Below are 20,441 nucleotides of genomic sequence, written 5' to 3' on the forward strand. Positions count from 1 at the left end.
AGTCTCGGTCTATATTTATGCTATACTAGCTTATATGGCTTATTGTGACACTGTTCTTTATGGGACTTAGTAATTTTCCAGGCAGGCTATTGAGAAACTGGCCATGTAACCCTACTGGTTTTGTAAAATTTGACCCTTAATGCCGACTGCTATACCAATATTTTCTTGCTATGGGTCAGCAGCTGTCTTTTCTCGGTGTCCTATGTGTATCACTTGTTTTTAGTCATTTGTTGGGTGACTGTGTTGTCACCATTGCCTCCCTACCTTGCACTTTAATAAAGCAATTTTAGTAAAAGACATAAGGTTATCTCTTTGGATTTATTTCCTCCCCCCGAATCGAATGTTGTCTATGATAACTGTCTTTAATCCAATATTAGGGCAAAAATAGTCTTCACTGGGAGTTATTACTATTCAATATATGTTTTAATACAACTTTCCCAGATGATATACTCTAGGTATTGTTTGCCGCTGGCTACCCCTTTCTTCTTTCAGTCTCTTTTTCTTCCAGTGTGCGCGGTACAGCTCAGAGGGAGAGAGAGGAGACATGTTTGAGGTACGTGTCACGCCCCCTCGTGTTAGACCACGCCCCCTTCCCCTCCGGTATGTTCCTGAGTGAGTCTCCAGTGTGCCTGCGGTACAGACCTTTAGAGAGGGAGACACGGAGAGGGGACACTTCTGTTCTGAGGTACATAAGTTACAACACAGTCAGTCACCACCTCCAGGGCTTATCTGCCGAACACAGCCCTGGGTGCCGCAATTAGCAGACCAGTGGACTGCTGAGCTAATCATGCCTGGATAGTAAACTAATCGTGCGTGGAATGAGTGGGGCTGAGCATGGTGGGATGGCCTCTGACAGCCTCCTCTGTTACTGGCCTCTGCTGCTGTCATTGCAGATCGACGTATCAGGTATGGAGAAGTCTGTGCAGTTAGCCGTGTGTGTATGAGGTGTACGGAGCGGAGCCGTGTGTGTATGAGGTGTACGGAGCGGAGCCGTGTGTGTACGAGGTGTACAGAGCGGAGCCGTGTGTGTACGAGGTGTACGGAGCGGAGCCGTGTGTGTACGTGGTGTACGGAGCGGAGCCGTGTGTGTACGAGGTGTACGGAGCGGAGCCGTGTGTGTATGAGGTGTACGGAGCGGAGCCGTGTGTGTACGAGGTGTACAGAGCGGAGCCGTGTGTGTACGAGGTGTACGGAGCGGAGCCGTGTGTGTACGTGGTGTACGGAGCGGAGCCGTGTGTGTACGAGGTGTACGGAGCGGAGCCGTGTGTGTACGAGGTGTACGGAGCGGAGCCGTGTGTGTACGAGGTGTACGGAGCGGAGCCGTGTGTGTACGAGGTGTACGGAGCGGAGCCGTGTGTGTACGAAGTGTACGGAGCGGAGCCGTGTGTGTACGAGGTGTACAGAGCGGAGCCGTGTGTGTACGAGGTGTACGGAGCGGAGCCGTGTGTGTACGAGGTGTACAGAGCGGAGCCGTGTGTGTACGAGGTGTACGGAGCGGAGCCGTGTGTGTACGAGGTGTACGGAGCGGAGCCGTGTGTGTACGAGGTGTACGGAGCGGAGCCGTGTGTGTACGAGGTGTACGGAGCGGAGCCGTGTGTGTACGAGGTGTACGGAGCGGAGCCGTGTGTGTACGAGGTGTACGGAGCGGAGCCGTGTGTGTACGAGGTGTACGGAGCGGAGCCGTGTGTGTACGAGGTGTACGGAGCGGAGCCGTGTGTGTACGAGGTGTACGGAGCGGAGCCGTGTGTGTACGAGGTGTACGGAGCGGAGCCGTGTGTGTACGAGGTGTACGGAGCGGAGCCGTGTGTGTACGAGGTGTACGGAGCGGAGCCGTGTGTGTACGAGGTGTACGGAGCGGAGCCGTGTGTGTACGAGGTGTACGGAGCGGAGCCGTGTGTGTACGAGGTGTACGGAGCGGAGCCGTGTGTGTACGAGGTGTACGGAGCGGAGCCGTGTGTGTACGAGGTGTACGGAGCGGAGCCGTGTGTGTACGAGGTGTACGGAGCGGAGCCGTGTGTGTACGAGGTGTACGGAGCGGAGCCGTGTGTGTACGAGGTGTACGGAGCGGAGCCGTGTGTGTACGAGGTGTACGGAGCGGAGCCGTGTGTGTACGAGGTGTACGGAGCGGAGCCGTGTGTGTACGAGGTGTACGGAGCGGAGCCACGTGTGTATGAGGTGTATGGAGCAGAGTGCGTGTGTACGGAGTGGAGCCGTGTGTGCAAAGTGTACGGAGCGCAGCCGCGTGTGTAGGAGTAGCTATGTGTGGCCATTATATGGTACGAAGTATCATGTGCGGCCAATATACAGTATGGAGCATCATACAAATCAGAAAAAGGACAAGCAGTCATAAAGTCCAAACAATACTCATTTTATATTATACTCATTAATAAAATGAGTATTGTTTGGACTTTATGACTGCTTGTCCTTTTTCTGATTTGTATAGTCTATATATTGCAGTTGTCCATATGTCCATGCATAGATGGTGTTGTGGTAGATGATGGTGGTTATATACACGTCTAATATATTATCTAGGTTGCCACCACCATTTATTATGCTTATCGGAATTTTTCTATACAGTATGGAGCATCATGTGCGGTCATTATACAGTATGGAGCATCATGTACGGTCATTATACAGTATTGAGCATCATGTGGAGTTATACAGTATGGAGCATCATGTGCGGTCATCATACAGTATGGAGCATCATGTGCGGTCATCATACAGTATGGAGCATCATGTACGGTCATTATACAGTATGGAGCATCATGTGCGGTCATTATACAGTATGGAGCATCATGTGCGGTCATTATACAGTATGGAGCATCATGTGCGGTCATTATACAGTATGGAGCATCATGTGCAGTCATACAATATGGAGCATCATGTGCGGTCATTATACAGTATGGAGCATCATGTGCGGTCATCATACAGTATGGATCATCATGTGCGGTCATCATACAGTATGGAGCATCATGTACGGTCATTATACAGTATGGAGCATCATGTGCGGTCATTATACAGTATGGAGCATCATGTGCGGTCATTATACAGTATGGAGCATCATGTGCGGTCATTATACAGTATGGAGCATCATGTGCAGTCATACAATATGGAGCATCATGTGCGGTCATTATACAGTATGGAGCATCATGTGCGGTCATCATACAGTATGGAGCATCATGTGCGGTCATCATACAGTATGGAGCATCATGTACGGTCATTATACAGTATGGAGCATCATGTGCGGTCATTATACAGTATGGAGCATCATGTGCGGTCATTATACAGTATGGAGCATCATGTGCGGTCATTATACAGTATGGAGCATCATGTGCGGTCATTATACAGTATGAAGCATCATGTGCGGTCATTATACAGTATTAAGCATCATGTGTGGCCATTATACAGTATGGAGCATCATGTGCGGTCATTGAACAGTATGGAGCATCATGTGCGGTCATTATACAGTATGGAGCATCATGTGTGGCCATTATACAGTATGGAGCATCATGTGCGGTCATTATACAGTATGGAGCATCATGTGCGGTCATTATACAGTATGGAGCATCATGTGTGGCCATTATACGGTATGGAGCATTGTGTGGCCATATTTTTTTGTTTATAATTATTGTATATGAAACAGTGTGATCAGCAGTGCTAAATGTGTGTGGTTGGGACGTGGATATGGGTGTGACTAATTATGAATGGGTGTCATCAGAGGCGTGGCCTAAAATTTGCCTGAAGGAGGGTCTCCTCTCCTCCAAACCTTGGGTACCATCTGCACATGAAGCACTCACTTTATTCACGGTGGGCATAGCCACATGCGTAAAGTGAGCGTTTCAATGCAATCCTATGGCGGCGGAATCGCCGCGATTCCGTAGTAATAATGAGCTTGCTGCGGATTTTACCGCTATGCGATTCCTCATCGCAAAAATGCGCAGCATGGGCACAGCAACTGCGGAATCCCATAAGATTGCATAGGAATGCGTTTTTTAAGCGTCTCTGCTGCGGCAAAAACCACGGCGGAAACACATAAAAAACGCAACGTGGGCACACAGCCTTATAGTGGCTAATGTCTTCACTAAGCACAATTATCCCCCCACTGGCCAGTCACTTACTTTACAGATGGTCATGACAGGAGTTCAAAAAGTCCCCCCCTTCACCTGTAGTATGCATGTAGGCTGATGCTCAGAGTGCAGGGCAACCCCGACACCATAGAGACTCCAGCAGGAGGAGCAGAGGGGCTTCTGTAATACCTCAGGATCCTGGTTGTTACAGTGGTATTGCATTCCTCACGGGGAGAGTGATACCATGCTTGGAAGTGAGGAAGGATCCATTTAGCAGGTATTCACATAAATGCAACATGTTCTGACTCCAGGCCAGAAGGGGGAGCACTGAGCCGGTTTCAAGGGAGCTTCCCTAAATATAGATATATGTTCTGGCTTGGAGTTAGTTAGTTGGTGCAAGACAGCAGTCTGGGGTAGTCTGTCAGAGGGACAGAGGAGAGGAGGGGCCGTGCAGACCGAATTCTGCAGCTCCAGGAAAGAGAGAACTGGAGGAGGAGAGAAAGAGAACTGAATAGTTGTAGAAACAGTGAAGGAGCAAAGGCGAGTAAGGAGCTGGAGGAGAGCCGCGATTGTGTTCCCTCCAAGCTGAAGCGCAGATACCGGTAGCCGGACGACCGAGGCTGTGGGGGTAACTTCATGCCCCACAGCAGAAACCGGCGGACAGCTAGATTTCAAGTCACCTGTCCACCATTAAGACCTGAAGACACAGAAGCACAGAGAGCCCGGCGTCATCTGAGAGACCCTGTAAAAAGGCTCGAGTTACCTGTCATACGGGTAGTGTCCTACCAACCAGGGGGACAGAGAGAAAACGTGAGGACCTTGTGTGAGGCCTAAGGCAGCAAGGGACTACAACAAAGCGTAGTGGAAGGCTTCCAACCCCACCTGGTTAGGGGGATACCTGAGTCGCTTCCAAGCTGGCCGGACCACACCAGCGCCCGTGATCTGGTACCCTGGACTGTGGCTGCCTGAAATCTACAGTAAAAAGGTAAAGAGACTGCAATCCTGTGTCCTCCGTTTCTTGCTGCACCCTCTACCATCTTTATCTATACACCGGTAGCCCTGGGGACCCAACTCTACCTGTGGGAAGCCATACCACCCCTGCTGCCACAATATCACCCCAGAGGACCCCTTTAAGCAGCGTCGGTCATCCCTGACCGAATTCCACAGGTGGCGTCACGAACAAACTTTATTTCCCATTTCAAATCCCATTTAATTTGGAAGCCCAAGGCCACGGACCGGGTAACTGCCACCGTGACATATCCCTTTAATTACTGGCCCGGTACCAAGTACCCCACAGCCCTGGTGGGCGCTCCAAACTTGCATCATGAACAGGATGGACCGACCCATTAAGATAGGTCTTGTGCGCCTAAGAGACTCGAATTTGTTGAACTGCTAATTGCCGCCAAAACTGCCGCCATTATAGCACCATGTGGCGTGCAGGAGGAGAAGGGTGTGTTGTCGTTGGCGGTGCTTGGAGGAACTTTTTGGAAGTGCATTTGAACAGCAAGGTGGATTGCTGTTGAGGGGAGACAGAGAAGACAAAAAAAAAAAAAATCTATAAATCTTCAGCTTAGCGAGTGTGAACTGAGCGTAAGTGTGAACGGCGGTAAGTGTGACTTGTGATTCAGTGACGTGTGATTCAGTGACGTGTGATTCAGTGACGTGTGATTCAGTGACGTGTGATTCAGTGACTTGTGATTCAGTGACGTGTGATTCAGTGACGTGTGATTCAGTGACGTGTGATTCAGTGACGTGTGATTCAGTGACGTGTGATTCAGTGACGTGTGATTCAGTGACGTGTGATTCAGTGACGTGTGATTCAGTGACGTGTGATTCAGTGACGTGTGATTCAGTGACGTGTGATTCAGTGACGTGTGATTCAGTGACTCGTGATTCAGTGACTCGTGATTCAGTGACTTTGGAATTAGGGAGTTTCCAAGGGAGGAATTGCTGTCTGTTTTTTTTTTTTCATGTCAGACTAATTTGATCAGCTTCTATGAAGAGGTAAGTTCTAGACTGGACCAAGGGAACCCAGTGGACATAGTGTATATGGACTTTTCTAAAGCTTTTGATACAGTGCCACACAAAAGGTTGTTACTTAAAATGAGAATAATGGAGATAGGGGAAAATATGTGTAAGTGGATTGAGAGTTGGCTCAGGGATAGGAAACAAAGGGTGGTTAATAATGGAGCACACTCGGACTGGGTCGCGGTTAGCAGTGGGGTACCACAGGGGTCAGTATTGGGCCCTCTTCTTTTTAACATATTTATTAATGACCTTGTAGGGGGCATTTAGAGTAGAATTTCAATATTTGCAGATGACCCTAAACTCTGCAGGGTAATCAATACAGGGGAGGACAATTTTATATTACAGGATGATTTATGTGAACTAGAAGCTTGGGCTGATAAATGGCAAATGAGCTTTAATGTGGATAAATGTAAGGTCATGCACTTGGGTAGAAGTAATAAGATGTATAACTATGTGCTTAATTCTAAAACTCTGGGCAAAACCGTCAATGAAAAAGACCTGGGTGTATGGGTGGATGACAAACTCATATTCAGTGGCCAGTGTCAGGCAGCTGCTACAAAGGCAAATAAAATAATGGGATGCATTAAAAGAGGCATAGATGCTCATGAGGAGAACATAATTTTACCTCTATACAAGTCACTAGTTCGACCACACTTAGAATACTGTGCACAGTTCTGGTCTCCGGTGTATAAGAAAGACATAGCTGAACTGGAGCGGGTGCAGAGAAGAGCGACCAAGGTTATTAGAGGACTGGGGGGTCTGCAATACCAAGTTAGGTTATTACACTAGGGGCTATTTAGTTTGGAAAAATGAAGACTAAGGGGTGATCTTATTTTAATGTATAAATATATGAGGGGACAGTACAAAGACCTTTCTGATGATATTTTTTAATCGTAGACCTGAGACAGGGACAAGTGGGTATCCTCTACGTCTGGAGCAAAAAAGGTTTAAGCATAATAACAGACACGGATTCTTTACTGTAAGAGCAGTGAGACTATGGAACTCTCTGCCGTATGACGTTGTAATGAGTGATTCATTACTTAAATTTAAGAGGGGACTGGATACCTTTCTGGAAAAATATAATGTTACAGGGTATATACACTAGATTCCTTGATAGGGCGTTGATCCAGGGAACTAGTCTTATTGCCGTATGTGGAGTCGGGAAGGAATTTTTTTCCCCAAGGTGGAGCTTACTCTTTGCCACATGGTTTTTTTTTTGCCTTCCTCTGGATCAACATGTTAGGGCATGTTAGGTTAGGCTATGGGTTGAACTAGATGGACTTAAAGTCTTCCTTCAACCTTAATAACTATGTAACTATGTAACTACTAGATGGTGGCCCGATTCTAACGCATCGGGTATTCTAGAATATATATGCGTAGTGTATAGCACAGCCCACGTTGTACATTGCGCAGCCCACGTTGTACATTGCGCAGCCCACGTTGTACATTGCGCAGCCCACGTTGTACATTGCGCAGCCCACGTTGTACATTGCGCAGCCCACGTTGTACATTGCGCAGCCCACGTTGTACATTGCGCAGCCCACGTTGTACATTGCGCAGCCCACGTTGTACATTGCGCAGCCCACGTTGTACATTGCGCAGCCCACGCAGTATATTGTGCAGCCCACATAGTATATTGCGCAGCCCATGTAGTATATTGCACAGGCCACATATATAGCAATGTAAGCATGATATTCCTGTTACAAAAAAAAAAAAAAAAGAATTAAAATAAAAAATAGTTATATGCTCACCTTCCGTTGGTGCCTGGATCCAGGAAGCGGTTACCGACGCTTGGGATCCACCGAAGCTAAGCCGAGCCGAGGGCGCCGGCCGCCATCTTCCTTTCCCAGGATGTATTGCGAAATTACCCAGAAGACTTAGCGGTAATTTCACAATACATCGGCGGGAACGGAAGGTGGCGGCCAGCGCCAGCGGCTCGGCGAACTACGGAGGGTGAGTATAGCAGGTTTTTTTTTTTTTTTTTTTAATTATTTTTAACATTACATTTTTTTACTATTGATGCCGCATAGGCAGCCTCAATAGTAAAAAATTGGGGACACACAGGGTTAATAGCGGCGGTTACGGAGTGCGTTACCCTCGGCATAGCGCGATCCCTTACCGCCGGCATTTACCCTGTGTGAGCGGTGACCGGACAGCGTATGCGGGCGCCGGCAGTGAGTGCGGGGAGTAAGGAGCGGCCATTTTCTTCCGGACTGTGTGCGTCGCTGATTGGTCACGGCAGCCATGACAGGCAGCTGGCGAGACCAATCAGAGAACGAATAACCGTTACGGAAGTTGCCGACAGAAGGACAGACGGAAGTACCCCTTAGACAATTATATAGTAGATGTAAAATACGCCCCATAGAATCCTGCATAAAGGTTAATAATGACCCCATAAGATCCTCCATAGACACATTTGCCCAATATAGTGCTGCACAAACCTTGATTATGGCCCCATAAGATGCTCCATAAATATATTTGCGCCATATAGTGCTGCAGAAACATTAAATATGGCCCCATAAGGTGCTCCATACAGACATTTGCCCCATTTGCTGTTGCTGCGATAAAAAAAAAAAAAATCTCATACTCACTTCTCCGTCGCTCAGGTCCCCGGCACTTTCAATATTCACCTGATTTCGTTCCGGCGCCGCTCCATCTTCAGCGTCTTCTGCACTGACTTTCAGGCAGAGGGCGCGCACTAACCACGTCACCGCGCCCTCTGACCTGAGCGTCACTGCAGAAGACGGAGCGGCGGCGGAATGAGCAGGTGAATATCGCGCATCGCTGCGCTCCCCCTCCCCATTATACTCACCTGCTCCTGGCGCGGTGCAGTCCCTGGTTCCCCAGCACCGCAGCTTCTTCCTGTATTGAGCGGTCACCGTTACCGCTCATTACAGTAATGAATATGTGGCTCCACCCCTATGGGAGGTGGAGCCGCATATTCATTACAGTAATGAGCAGTACCATGTGACCGCTCAGTACAGTAAGAAGCTGCCGGGGAACGAGGGACCTGCAGGGACCGCGCCAGGAGTAGGTCAGTATAATTAGACAGCCCCCACTCCCCTTCCCCTTATGCTGAGTATCTCAGTGTGGGGGTGGCAGAATGCCGCCGCCGAGGAGCCTCCTTGGACCTCTGCATCATCAGGCGGCTCGCTGGCGACCCCCTGTCGGCTGCGCCCGGGGCACATGCCCCGGCTGCTCCCCCCTGGATACGCCACTGCATGGACCTACTTATGCTATACACTGGGGACATGGCACCTGTGGACACTTCAGATTTCCCCTGATGTAGAGAAAATTGAGATGTGCATGTAGCCTAACAGTCATCGCTTCTCTTGTGCTCTCCACATTAAATATCCTTTCTTAAAACTACAGTTTTCCAACATGTCACCGTCCATGGCCAGACCAATGATGATGGGATCCCACGTAGCTACCATCATGCTATGGTTTTGTCTTGCTCTGATTTCCACCAAAATATCACATTGTGGCTACCATCTGCCCTTCCTGCCTTCCCCTGAGTTCCACGACTTTCATCAGCTTAGGTAAGCTCAAAATCAAAGCAATGAATCATTTTATGGATTATTTCCTTCCTAAATGCAAAGTTAAGCAATTTTTTAATTAGTCACCCTTAAAATAAATTCCACCATTTTGCTACTACAGTGTCTAAGTCATTTATTGTATGTTTTTCAAACCAGAACCAAATCCATCACCCTTCTAATTTCTCTCACTGTTAGAAATAACAAGAGGGAATGAAAGGGTGTTTTACACAGACCTTTAGAAAGGGGATAAAGCATGTATGCAGTCCTGGAGGGCAGAGAAAATTACCTATAGAAAAGGAAGAAAGAGGAAGTGAGTGCAGGACAGAAGCTGTGCTTCTATATGAGCAGTGAAAGCAGCAGCACACTGGATATACGCAATGTAGCGAAATATGTATAGGTATATATGTGTGACTAGCAGTAATTTAACATCTGTCCTGAGACTGCAGGTCTCACAGGGGTCACATCATATGTTATCCTGAGAAAGCAGTCTACTGTCTCCAATCTCGCCAGGGGGTCTTGCTAAGAACCAGGAAGGGGAAGCGCTCCACACGTTCTGTTTCTTTTGAGGAGATGTCAATTACAGCCTGACACTATCTATCTGTGAGAAACATATGCAGGGAATTTAAGAGAAAATAATATATTCATTGGTGGAGTGTTCAAGGTCCAGTCACAAACAAGCAGTTATAAATATTAACATGAGAGGCTGGTCTAGAAATTTGACCTCCAGGGTGACTCTATAAATTAGACCTACACACAAAGGGGGGGTTCACAGATTGAGGGGCAGCCAAGCTGATGTGTTACAGTCCATATTCGTTTCCCCCTCAGGGAGCAGAAAGCAGACTACACAGTTAGATATTTCTGTAAGTTTTCTCCCGTTTATTTTTATAACTGTTTTGCATATTTGTATGTTTTTTTATTACATATTTTTATACCCTTTTTATTGTAAGCACTGTACCTTTTTGTATTAAAGCATCAAACTTTAACAAGTTGAACTTTGCATGTTCTAAAGAATCCATAGCCTTAAACTGTGTGAGCCTTATGATTGGCAGACATTAGTAGTAATATTTGCGGGACTCATCGCCCGTGTGTTCGGTGACTGGTGGCAGCCTGTATGAGCGAGTGTGTGGCCTGGGTTGGTGTGTGATTTATGCTCCCATTACAGCATAGGACAGAGGTTGAATGCTGGACTGAGAGAGGGGAGATAAATTAACCCTTGCAGACGCAACCCCAACTCGCGTGCTGAGAAGTGGGTACGTGGCAAATTGGTGGCAGAGCGGTGGGATAGAATTATTTCTATTAGAGCATTAGTGCATGGTTTAAGCAATTATTCCCTGTACTAAAGAATTGGTATCCTTACGAGGAGTGCTCCAGCTACAAGGTTCAACTCAGTGCTTACTTAGACATACTTGCAATCATTTTCCCTTCCCTGTTTTTCTTTTCTATATTTTATTTGGCAAAGGCTGTTCATCGATATGGCAGTCCAGTACAAGAAGCAGAGCAAAGAGGTTCTGACTGGCCTCTGTGAGCAGAGAGGCATAGAGACGGCCGACAGATCCAAGGAACTGCTGATACGCGCCTTGGTCGAGCAGGACATAGAGCAAAGTACTGGGCAAGGAGAGAGTCCACCTCGGAGAAACTCAGCAATGCCAGCTCTTGCACCAGAGATACCTGATGGAAATGCCAATGCTGAGGAGCCTATGAACTTTACTTTACAAATGGCGTTACAAGAGCTGGGAACAAGTGATTCCTATCTGCGCTGCAGGCAATACTATCTACCCCGTGAGCAGTGGGCGCAGTGTGTAACCCCAGGGTTGAGAGGCAAAGCCCTGGAAGTTTTTGCTGGCCTCCCACTAGACCTAGATGAGAACTATGAGGCCACAAAAGAAGCCCTGATCAGGAAATACAACCTAAGCCCAGAAGTGTATCGAAGAAAGTTCCGGAACCTACAACGTGGATCAGCTGACAGCTATGCAGGTGTTGTGAGCACCTTGAGGACCACGTTCCACCAATGGATCAGGGGACTTTCTGTTAACAGATCTTTCTGTTAATGGATCTTATGGTCAAGGATCAATTTCTTCACTTGTGCCCCACAGTTGTACAACAAGGATTGCTGACTGTTATGTGGCTAACAGGATGCCTGAGGTGCGGAAGCCATCGGGATTCAGCTAGAAGGGAGGAAAGCCAAACGGGGACCTTTCTCCTCTGCCGGCCGATCACCAGTGCTGTCCAAGCCCACCTCCTATGGGATCCCGGGGAATAGACATTCTCTAGGTGATGCATACCGTTGCTTCTCCTGCAACAAAGTAGGACATGTTAGCGCTGTCTGCCCTGATAGGGAGAAATGCTGTTGTGATTTTGCTTTTTGCTCCCTCTAGTGGTCATTAGTGAATTGACTCTGGAGCGTCTGTCTTTTTCTTTATCCTCACCTGGGCCGTTAGTTCTGGGGCGTTGCTATATAAGCGCCTTGGACCTTCAGTTCAATGCCTGGCATCGTTGAAATCAGAGCTAATCTGTTGCGCTCTTGTCCTTTGATCCTGGTTCCTGTATTTCAAGCTAAGTCTTCTTCCTTGCTTTTGTTTTGTTTTGTATTTTTGTCCAGCTTGTTCCAATCTGTATCCTGACCTTTGCTGGAAGCTCTAGGGGGCTGGTGTTCTCCCCCCGGACCGTTAGACGGTTCGGGGGTTCTTGAATCTCCAGCGTGGATTTTTATAGGGTTTTTGTTGACCAGATAAGTTATCTTGCTTTATTCTGCTATTAGTAAGCTGGCCTCTCTTTGCTGAACCTGGTTCATTTCTGTGTTTGTCATTTCCTCTTACCTCACCGTTATTATTTGTGGGGGGCTTGTATCTTGCTTTGGGGTCCCTTTCTCTGGAGGCAAGAGAGGTCTTTGTTTTCTTCTCCTAGGGGTAGTTAGATTCTCCGGCTGGCGCGAGTCATCTAGCGATCACCGTAGGCATGATCCCCGGCTACTTCTAGTGTTGGCGTTAGGAGTAGCTATTTGGTCAACCCAGTTACCACAGCCCTATGAGCAGGATTTTTGTATTTCGCAGACTTACACGTTCCTCTGAGACCCTGTCCACTGGGGTCATAACAGTATGCCAGGCCAGTATTAAATGTTTAATGCATTGCAGAAGTGGGATTATAAGAAAGAACATTTTGAGTTTTTTTTTTCCTCTCTCATTTTTTTTTTTTTTTTTTTTCTTTTCCCCTTTACCTCAGAGTGGCTTAAGCTTGCTGCAGACATGAAGGTCCAGACCTTGATTACAAGTGTGGACCAGCTTGCCGCTCGTGTGCAGAGTATACAAGATTATGTTACCAGAAATCCTAGGTCTGAACCCAAGATTCCGATTCCTGAACTGTTTTCAGGAGACCGATTTAAGTTTAGGAATTTCAGGAATAATTGTAAATTGTTTTTGTCCCTGAAACCTTGTTCGTCTGGAGACTCTGCTCAACAAGTAAAAATTGTTATTTCATTCTTACGGGGTGACCCTCAAGATTGGGCTTTTTCGTTGGCGCCAGGAGATCCGGCATTGGCCGATATTGATGCGTTTTTTCTGGCGCTCGGTTTACTTTATGAGGAACCCAATCTTGAGATTCAGGCAGAGAAAGTCTTGCTGGCTATGTCTCAGGGCCAGGACGAGGCTGAGGTGTATTGCCAAAAATTTCGGAAATGGTCCGTGCTGACACATTGGAACGAGTGTGCACTGGCCGCTAATTTTAGAAATGGCCTTTCTGAGGCCATTAAGAATGTTATGGTGGGTTTTCCCATTCCCACAGGTCTGAATGATACCATGTCCCTGGCTATTCAAATTGACCGGCGGTTGCGGGAGCGCAAAACCGCAAATTCCCTCATGTTGTTGTCTGAACAGACACCTGATGTGATGCAATGTGATAGAAAAACCGCAAATTCCCTCATGGTGTTGTCTGAACGGACACCTGATTTGATGCAATGTGATAGAATCCTGACTAGAAATGAGAGGAAAATTCATAGACGCCGGAATGGCTTGTGCTACTACTGTGGTGATTCTACACATGTTATCTCAGCATGCTCTAAACGTATATCTAAGGTTGTTAGTTCTGTCACCGTTGGTAATTTGCATCCTAAGTTTATTCTGTCTGTAACTTTGATTTGCTCATTGTCATCTTATCCTGTCATGGCGTTTGTAGATTCAGGTGCTGCCCTGAGTCTTATGGATCTCTCATTTGCTAAGCGCTGTGGTTTTATTCTTGAACCATTAGAAAATCCTATCCCTCTTAGGGGGATTGATGCTACGCCATTGGCAGAAAATAAGCCGCAGTATTGGACACAGGTTACCATGTGCATGACTCCTGAACACCGCGAGGTGATACGTTTTCTCGTTCTACATAAAATGCATGATTTGGTTGTTTTGGGGCTGCCATGGTTACAGACCCATAATCCAGTCCTTGACTGGAAGGCTATGTCAGTGTCTAGTTGGGGCTGTCTTGGTATTCATGAGGATTCCCTGCCTGTGTCTATTGCTTCTTCTACGCCTTCGGAAGTTCCGGAGTATTTGTCTGATTATCAGGATGTCTTTAGCGAGTCCAGGTCCAGTGCATTGCCTCCTCATAGGGAATGTGACTGTGCAATAGATTTGATTCCAGGCAGTAAGTTTCCTAAGGGGAGACTGTTTAATCTGTCGGTACCTGAACATACCGCTATGCGTTCATATATCAAGGAGTCTCTGGAGAAAGGACACATCCGTCCGTCTTCTTCCCCTCTTGGTGCGGGATTCTTTTTTGTGGCTAAAAAGGACGGATCTTTGAGGCCTTGTATTGACTATCGGCTTTTAAATAAGATCACTGTCAAATTTCAGTATCCTTTGCCGCTGTTGTCTGACTTGTTTGCCCGGATTAAGGGTGCCAAGTGGTTTACCAAGATAGACCTTCGTGGTGCGTACAACCTTGTGTGCATTAAGCAAGGGGATGAATGGAAAACCGCATTCAATACGCCCGAAGGTCATTTTGAGTACTTGGTGATGCCTTTTGGGCTCTCTAATGCCCCTTCAGTTTTTCAGTCCTTTATGCATGACATTTTCCGGAACTATCTGGATAAATTTTTGATCATTTATCTGGATGATATTCTGGTTTTTTCTGATAATTGGGACTCGCACGTGGAGCAGGTCAGGATGGTCTTTAAAATTTTGCGTGAAAATTCTTTGTTTGTCAAGGGCTCAAAGTGTCTTTTTGGTGTACAGAAGGTTCCCTTTTTGGGGTTCATTTTTTCCCCTTCTGCTGTGGAGATGGACCCAGTCAAGGTCCGAGCTATTCTTGATTGGACTCAGCCCTCGTCAGTTAAGAGTCTTCAGAAGTTCTTGGGTTTCGCTAACTTCTACCGTCGTTTTATCGCTAACTTTTCTAGCATTGTGAAACCTCTGACGGATATGACCAAGAAGGGCTCCGATGTGGTTAATTGGGCTCCTGCCGCCGTGGAGGCCTTCCAGGAGTTGAAACGTCGGTTTACTTCGGCGCCTGTTTTGTGCCAGCCTGATGTCTCGCTTCCCTTTCAAGTTGAGGTGGATGCTTCAGAGATTGGAGCAGGGGCCGTTTTGTCGCAGAGAGGCCCTGGTTGCTCTGTTATGAGACCTTGCGCCTTTTTCTCTAGGAAGTTTTCACCTGCGGAGCGAAATTATGATGTGGGCAATCGGGAGTTGTTGGCCATGAAATGGGCATTTGAGGAGTGGCGTCATTGGCTCGAGGGTGCTAAGCATCGTGTGGTGGTCTTGACTGATCACAAAAATCTGATGTATCTCGAGTCTGCTAAACGCCTGAATCCTAGACAGGCCCGCTGGTCATTGTTTTTCTCCCGTTTTGACTTTGTTGTCTCGTATTTACCAGGTTCAAAGAATGTGAAGGCCGATGCTCTTTCCAGGAGCTTTGTGCCTGATGCTCCTGGAGTCGCTGAACCTGTTGGTATTCTTAAGGATGGTATTATCTTGTCAGCTATTTCTCCAGATCTGCGACGTGTGTTGCAGAGATTTCAGGCTGATAGGCCTGATTCTTGTCCACCTGACAGACTGTTTGTGCCTGATAAGTGGACCAGCAGAGTCATTTCCGAGGTTCATTCCTCGGTGTTGGCAGGTCACCCAGGAATTTTTGGCACCAGAGATCCGGTGGCCAGATCCTTTTGGTGGCCTTCCTTGTCTAGGGATGTGCGGTCATTTGTGCAGTCCTGTGGGACTTGTGCTCGAGCTAAGCCTTGTTGTTCTCGTGCCAGTGGGTTGCTCTTGCCCTTGCCTGTCCCTAAGAGACCTTGGACACATATCTCCATGGATTTCATTTCTGATCTTCCGGTGTCTCAAGGCATGTCTGTTATCTGGGTTATATGTGATCGCTTCTCCAAGATGGTCCATTTGGTTCCTTTGCCTAAGCTGCCTTCCTCCTCCGATCTGGTTCCTGTGTTTTTCCAGAACGTGGTTCGTTTGCACGGCATCCCTGAGAATATTGTGTCAGACAGAGGATCCCAGTTCGTTTCCAGATTCTGGCGATCCTTTTGTAGTAGGATGGGCATTGACTTGTCGTTTTCGTCTGCTTTCCATCCTCAGACTAATGGACAGACGGAGCGAACTAATCAGACTTTGGAGGCTTATCTGAGGTGTTTTGTCTCTGCTGATCAGGACGATTGGGTGACCTTCTTGCCGTTAGCTGAGTTTGCCCTTAATAATCGGGCTAGTTCCGCCACCTTGGTTTCGCCGTTTTTCTGCAACTCTGGTTTCCACCCTCGTTTTTCTTCGGGTCATGTGGAACCTTCTGACTGCCCTGGGGTGGATTCTGTGGTGGATAGGTTGCAGCGGATCTGGAATCTTGTGGTGGACAACTTGAAGTTGTCACAGGAGAGGGCTCAGCGCTTTGCCAACCGCCGCCGCGGTGTGGGTCCCCGACTACGTGTTGGGGATTTGGTGTGGCTTTCTTCCCGCTTTGTTCCTATGAAGGTTTCCTCTCCCAAATTTAAACCTCGTTTTATTGGTCCTTACAAGATATTGGAAATTCTTAATCCTGTGTCCTTTCGCCTGGATCTTCCTGTGTCGTTTGCTATCCACAACGTATTTCATAGGTCCTTGTTGCGGCGGTACGTTGTGCCTGTGGTTCCCTCTGCTGAGCCTCCTGCTCCGGTGTTGGTTGAGGGCGAGTTGGAGTACGTGGTGGAGAAGATCTTGGATTCTCGTCTCTCCAGGCGGAGGCTTCAGTACCTGGTCAAGTGGAAGGGCTATGGTCAGGAAGATAATTCCTGGGTGGTCGCCTCTGATGTTCATGCGGCCGATTTAGTTCGTGCCTTTCACGCCGCTCATCCTGATCGCCCTGGTGGTCGTGGTGAGGGTTCGGTGACCCCTCACTAAGGGGGGGGGTACTGTTGTGATTTTGCTTTTTGCTCCCTCTAGTGGTCATTAGTGAATTGACTCTGGAGCGTCTGTCTTTTTCTTTATCCTCACCTGGGCCGTTAGTTCTGGGGCGTTGCTATATAAGCGCCTTGGACCTTCAGTTCAATGCCTGGCATCGTTGAAATCAGAGCTAATCTGTTGTGCTCTTGTCCTTTGATCCTGGTTCCTGTATTTCAAGCTAAGTCTTCTTCCTTGCTTTTTGCTTTTGTTTTGTTTTGTATTTTTGTCCAGCTTGTTCCAATCTGTATCCTGACCTTTGCTGGAAGCTCTAGGGGGCTGGTGTTCTCCCCCCGGACCGTTAGACGGTTCGGGGGTTCTTGAATCTCCAGCGTGGATTTTTATAGGGTTTTTGTTGACCAGATAAGTTATCTTGCTTTATTCTGCTATTAGTAAGCTGGCCTCTCTTTGCTGAACCTGGTTCATTTCTGTGTTTGTCATTTCCTCTTACCTCACCGTTATTATTTGTGGGGGGCTTGTATCTTGCTTTGGGGTCCCTTTCTCTGGAGGCAAGAGAGGTCTTTGTTTTCTTCTCCTAGGGGTAGTTAGATTCTCCGGCTGGCGCGAGTCATCTAGCGATCACCGTAGGCATGATCCCCGGCTACTTCTAGTGTTGGCGTTAGGAGTAGCTATTTGGTCAACCCAGTTACCACAGCCCTATGAGCAGGATTTTTGTATTTCGCAGACTTACACGTTCCTCTGAGACCCTGTCCACTGGGGTCATAACAAAATGCCCAGCCACAACCACAAAGCCATCTGTGTCCCCACCGTCTGTCCCCTTTGTGGCCGGCTCTGATGCGACGGATAATGAGAACTGTGGAGCAGGGAAAGGACAGAGAGAAGTGGGAGTATCAGAGGCTATTCCCACCAATGTGTTGCTAGACACAGACCTGGGGAGGATGGTGCCCCACTATATTTCTCCCTTGCAAGTAAATGCTACAGAGAAGGTGGAAGCAAATGACCCACCTGAGATCCCGTGCAAGGAGAAAATTTACCATTGCACAGGACTGTACGTATGTGGCAGCTGTGACCCGGAGTCAGGCTGCAGCTCAGACTCAACCCCAGAGAATTGGGGATGAGTCTCAGACAGAACTGCCAGAACAGGAGGCCCATACTGTGGCCTCGGAGCCTCCTCACATGGCAGACCCAACAAGGTCCCTGATAACCAACACTGAAGACGCAGCTTCAGACCAGGGCCTGGAAGTCACACAAGGCAAGGGCCTGCAGACTGACAGTCAGAGCTTCCAGGAGTCCCTGGAGACAGATATCAGTCTGAAGAAGCTCCAATGTCTTGCAGACCGACCCCCTGCTACTTCTGACAAGTAAAGAGTATACTGGGACAAGGGCAGACTGTATAATGAGACTCTAAGGGTACCGTCACACAGTGCCATTTTGATCGCTACGACGGCACGATCTGTGACGTTGCAGCGTCGCATGATTATCGTTCCTGATCGCAGTAGCGTGTCAGACACTGCAAGATCGTAACGATATCGCTGGAGCGTCACGAATCGTGCTGTCGTAGCGATCAAAATGGCATTGTGTGACGGTACCCTAACACCTAAAAGCGTAGAGCCTCACATACCATCACATAGTGATCCCTTCACTACAAACATGAAACCAATGGAGGACTATGAAGGTACAGTATGTAAAAAGACGAAAATGTATTGAAATAACAAACAATTAACATATACAAAAAATATCAATATATAGAAGCTTATACAAAAATACAGCACCGCTAGTCACAGATGCTGCCGCCGGCAGCTTCTCATTCATCCATCAGTGGTTTACAGCCGGGACGGTCGCATTAGCACCGCTCCTGGTTGTAAACTGTATATCCCCTAGATATGGATTACGGCGTGGGACTGAACGCCAGACAAGTATGATATATTGTTGGTTTGTTTTTTGTTTTTTTTATTACAGGAGATCAAGGGCATTTTATGGATTAGCTGAATAATAAAGATGGCAAACTGTATTTAGTGTTTTATTTCATTAAAAGACTTTATTCAGGCTGTGTCTTTATTTAACCCTTTCACAACGATAGGTTTAGTAATGGATAGGTGTCTTATTGGCATCTCTCCATTACTAAGCCAGCTTGTTGTCACCTTACAATACAAAGGTGACATCAACACCCCAACTATTACCCCTTATGACACTGCTACAGGGCAGTGGGAAGAGAGAGGCTAAGTGCCAGAATTGGTGCATCTTAGAGATGCGCCATTTCTGGGGCGGCAGTGAGCTGGTGTTTGTAGCTGAGGGGAAACCAATAACCATGGTCCCTTCCTAGGCTATTAATATCAGCCCGCAGCTGTCTGCATAGCCTTTTCTGGCTATTATAGGGGGACCCACATCATTTTGTTGGGCGGCCCCCCTATTTTAATAGCCAGTAAATGCTAAATACACAGGTACAGGCTGAGATTCATAGCCTGGGAAGATCCATGGGTATTAAGCCCTTCCTAAGCTATAAACATCGGCCCCCAGTTGCTGGCTTTCCCTCTCTGGCGCAGAAAATTGTGCGGGAGCCCATGCCATTTTGTTCCCGAAAAGATTCTTGTATTAAATACATACAAGTTTGTTGTGAATAGCACTTTTGTGGGTTCTGCCCTTGGGTTCCCTCTGGTGGTGGCAAGGGGAACTGCTGCTCAATGGATTCAGCCTTAGCAGCTGTGTTCACTTATTGCCCCTGCTCACTCTCTATTTAATCTGGCTCTGGACTTCAGTGCATGCCAGCTGTCAATGTCTTAGGGTTAGATCCAGTTTTCTCCTCGGATATTTCTCATGGCCTGTCCATTTCAGCATAAGATAAGTCCTTGCTAGTTATGGTTTTGTCCATTTGCTTTGGACTTAATTGTTCAACTTATGTTATGTTTCTTTTTGTCCAGCTTGTCATTATGATTCATTCAGGCTAGCTGGAAGCTCTGGGGAGCAGATTTGCTCCTCCATATCGTGAGTCGGTGTGGAGTCCATTTTTGCATTATATGCGTGGATTTTCTAGTTTTTAATACTGACCGCACAGTATCTTTCCTATTTCTGTCTATCTAGACTAGAATTGGCCTCCTTTGCTAAAATCTGTATTTCATCTCTGTGTATGTAATTTCCATCTCTACTAACAGTCAATATATGTGGGGGGCTATCTTTCCTTTGGGGAAATTTCTCTGAGGCAAGATAGTTTTTCTGTTTCATCTTTTAGGGTAGTTAGTTCTTAGGCTGTGAAGAGGCGTCTAGGGAGAGATAGGAACGCTCCACGGCTATTTCTAGTGTTGGCGTTAGGATTAGGGTTGCGGTCAGTATAGTTACCACCTACTCAGAGCTTGTCCCATGTTTTGTCTTAACCACCAGGTCATATCTGTGTTGCTCTTAACCACCAGGTCATATCTGTGTTGCTCTTAACCATCAGGTCATATTTGTGTTGCTCCTAA

At 47.4% G+C, this 20,441-nt stretch overlaps 1 protein-coding gene across 2 annotated transcripts in view; it reads left to right on the forward strand.

Moving 5' to 3' along the window:
* The first annotated feature begins 609 nt into the window (after positions 1–609).
* Positions 610–20,441, forward strand: part of HSH2D (hematopoietic SH2 domain containing) — a 317,087-nt gene continuing 297,255 nt past the window's right edge. The window contains exons 1-2 of one of the 2 annotated variants that reach the window (XM_077271828.1): positions 668–906; positions 9,468–9,634. The gene's annotated coding sequence lies outside the window, so the exon portion shown is untranslated. Of the gene's footprint in view, positions 907–9,467; positions 9,635–20,441 lie in introns of both variants that reach the window. The other variant, XM_077271834.1, reaches the window with a different exon arrangement.

This window comes from Ranitomeya variabilis, chromosome 1 (genome assembly GCF_051348905.1).
Source record: "Ranitomeya variabilis isolate aRanVar5 chromosome 1, aRanVar5.hap1, whole genome shotgun sequence".
Taxonomy (NCBI): Eukaryota; Metazoa; Chordata; class Amphibia; order Anura; family Dendrobatidae; genus Ranitomeya; species Ranitomeya variabilis.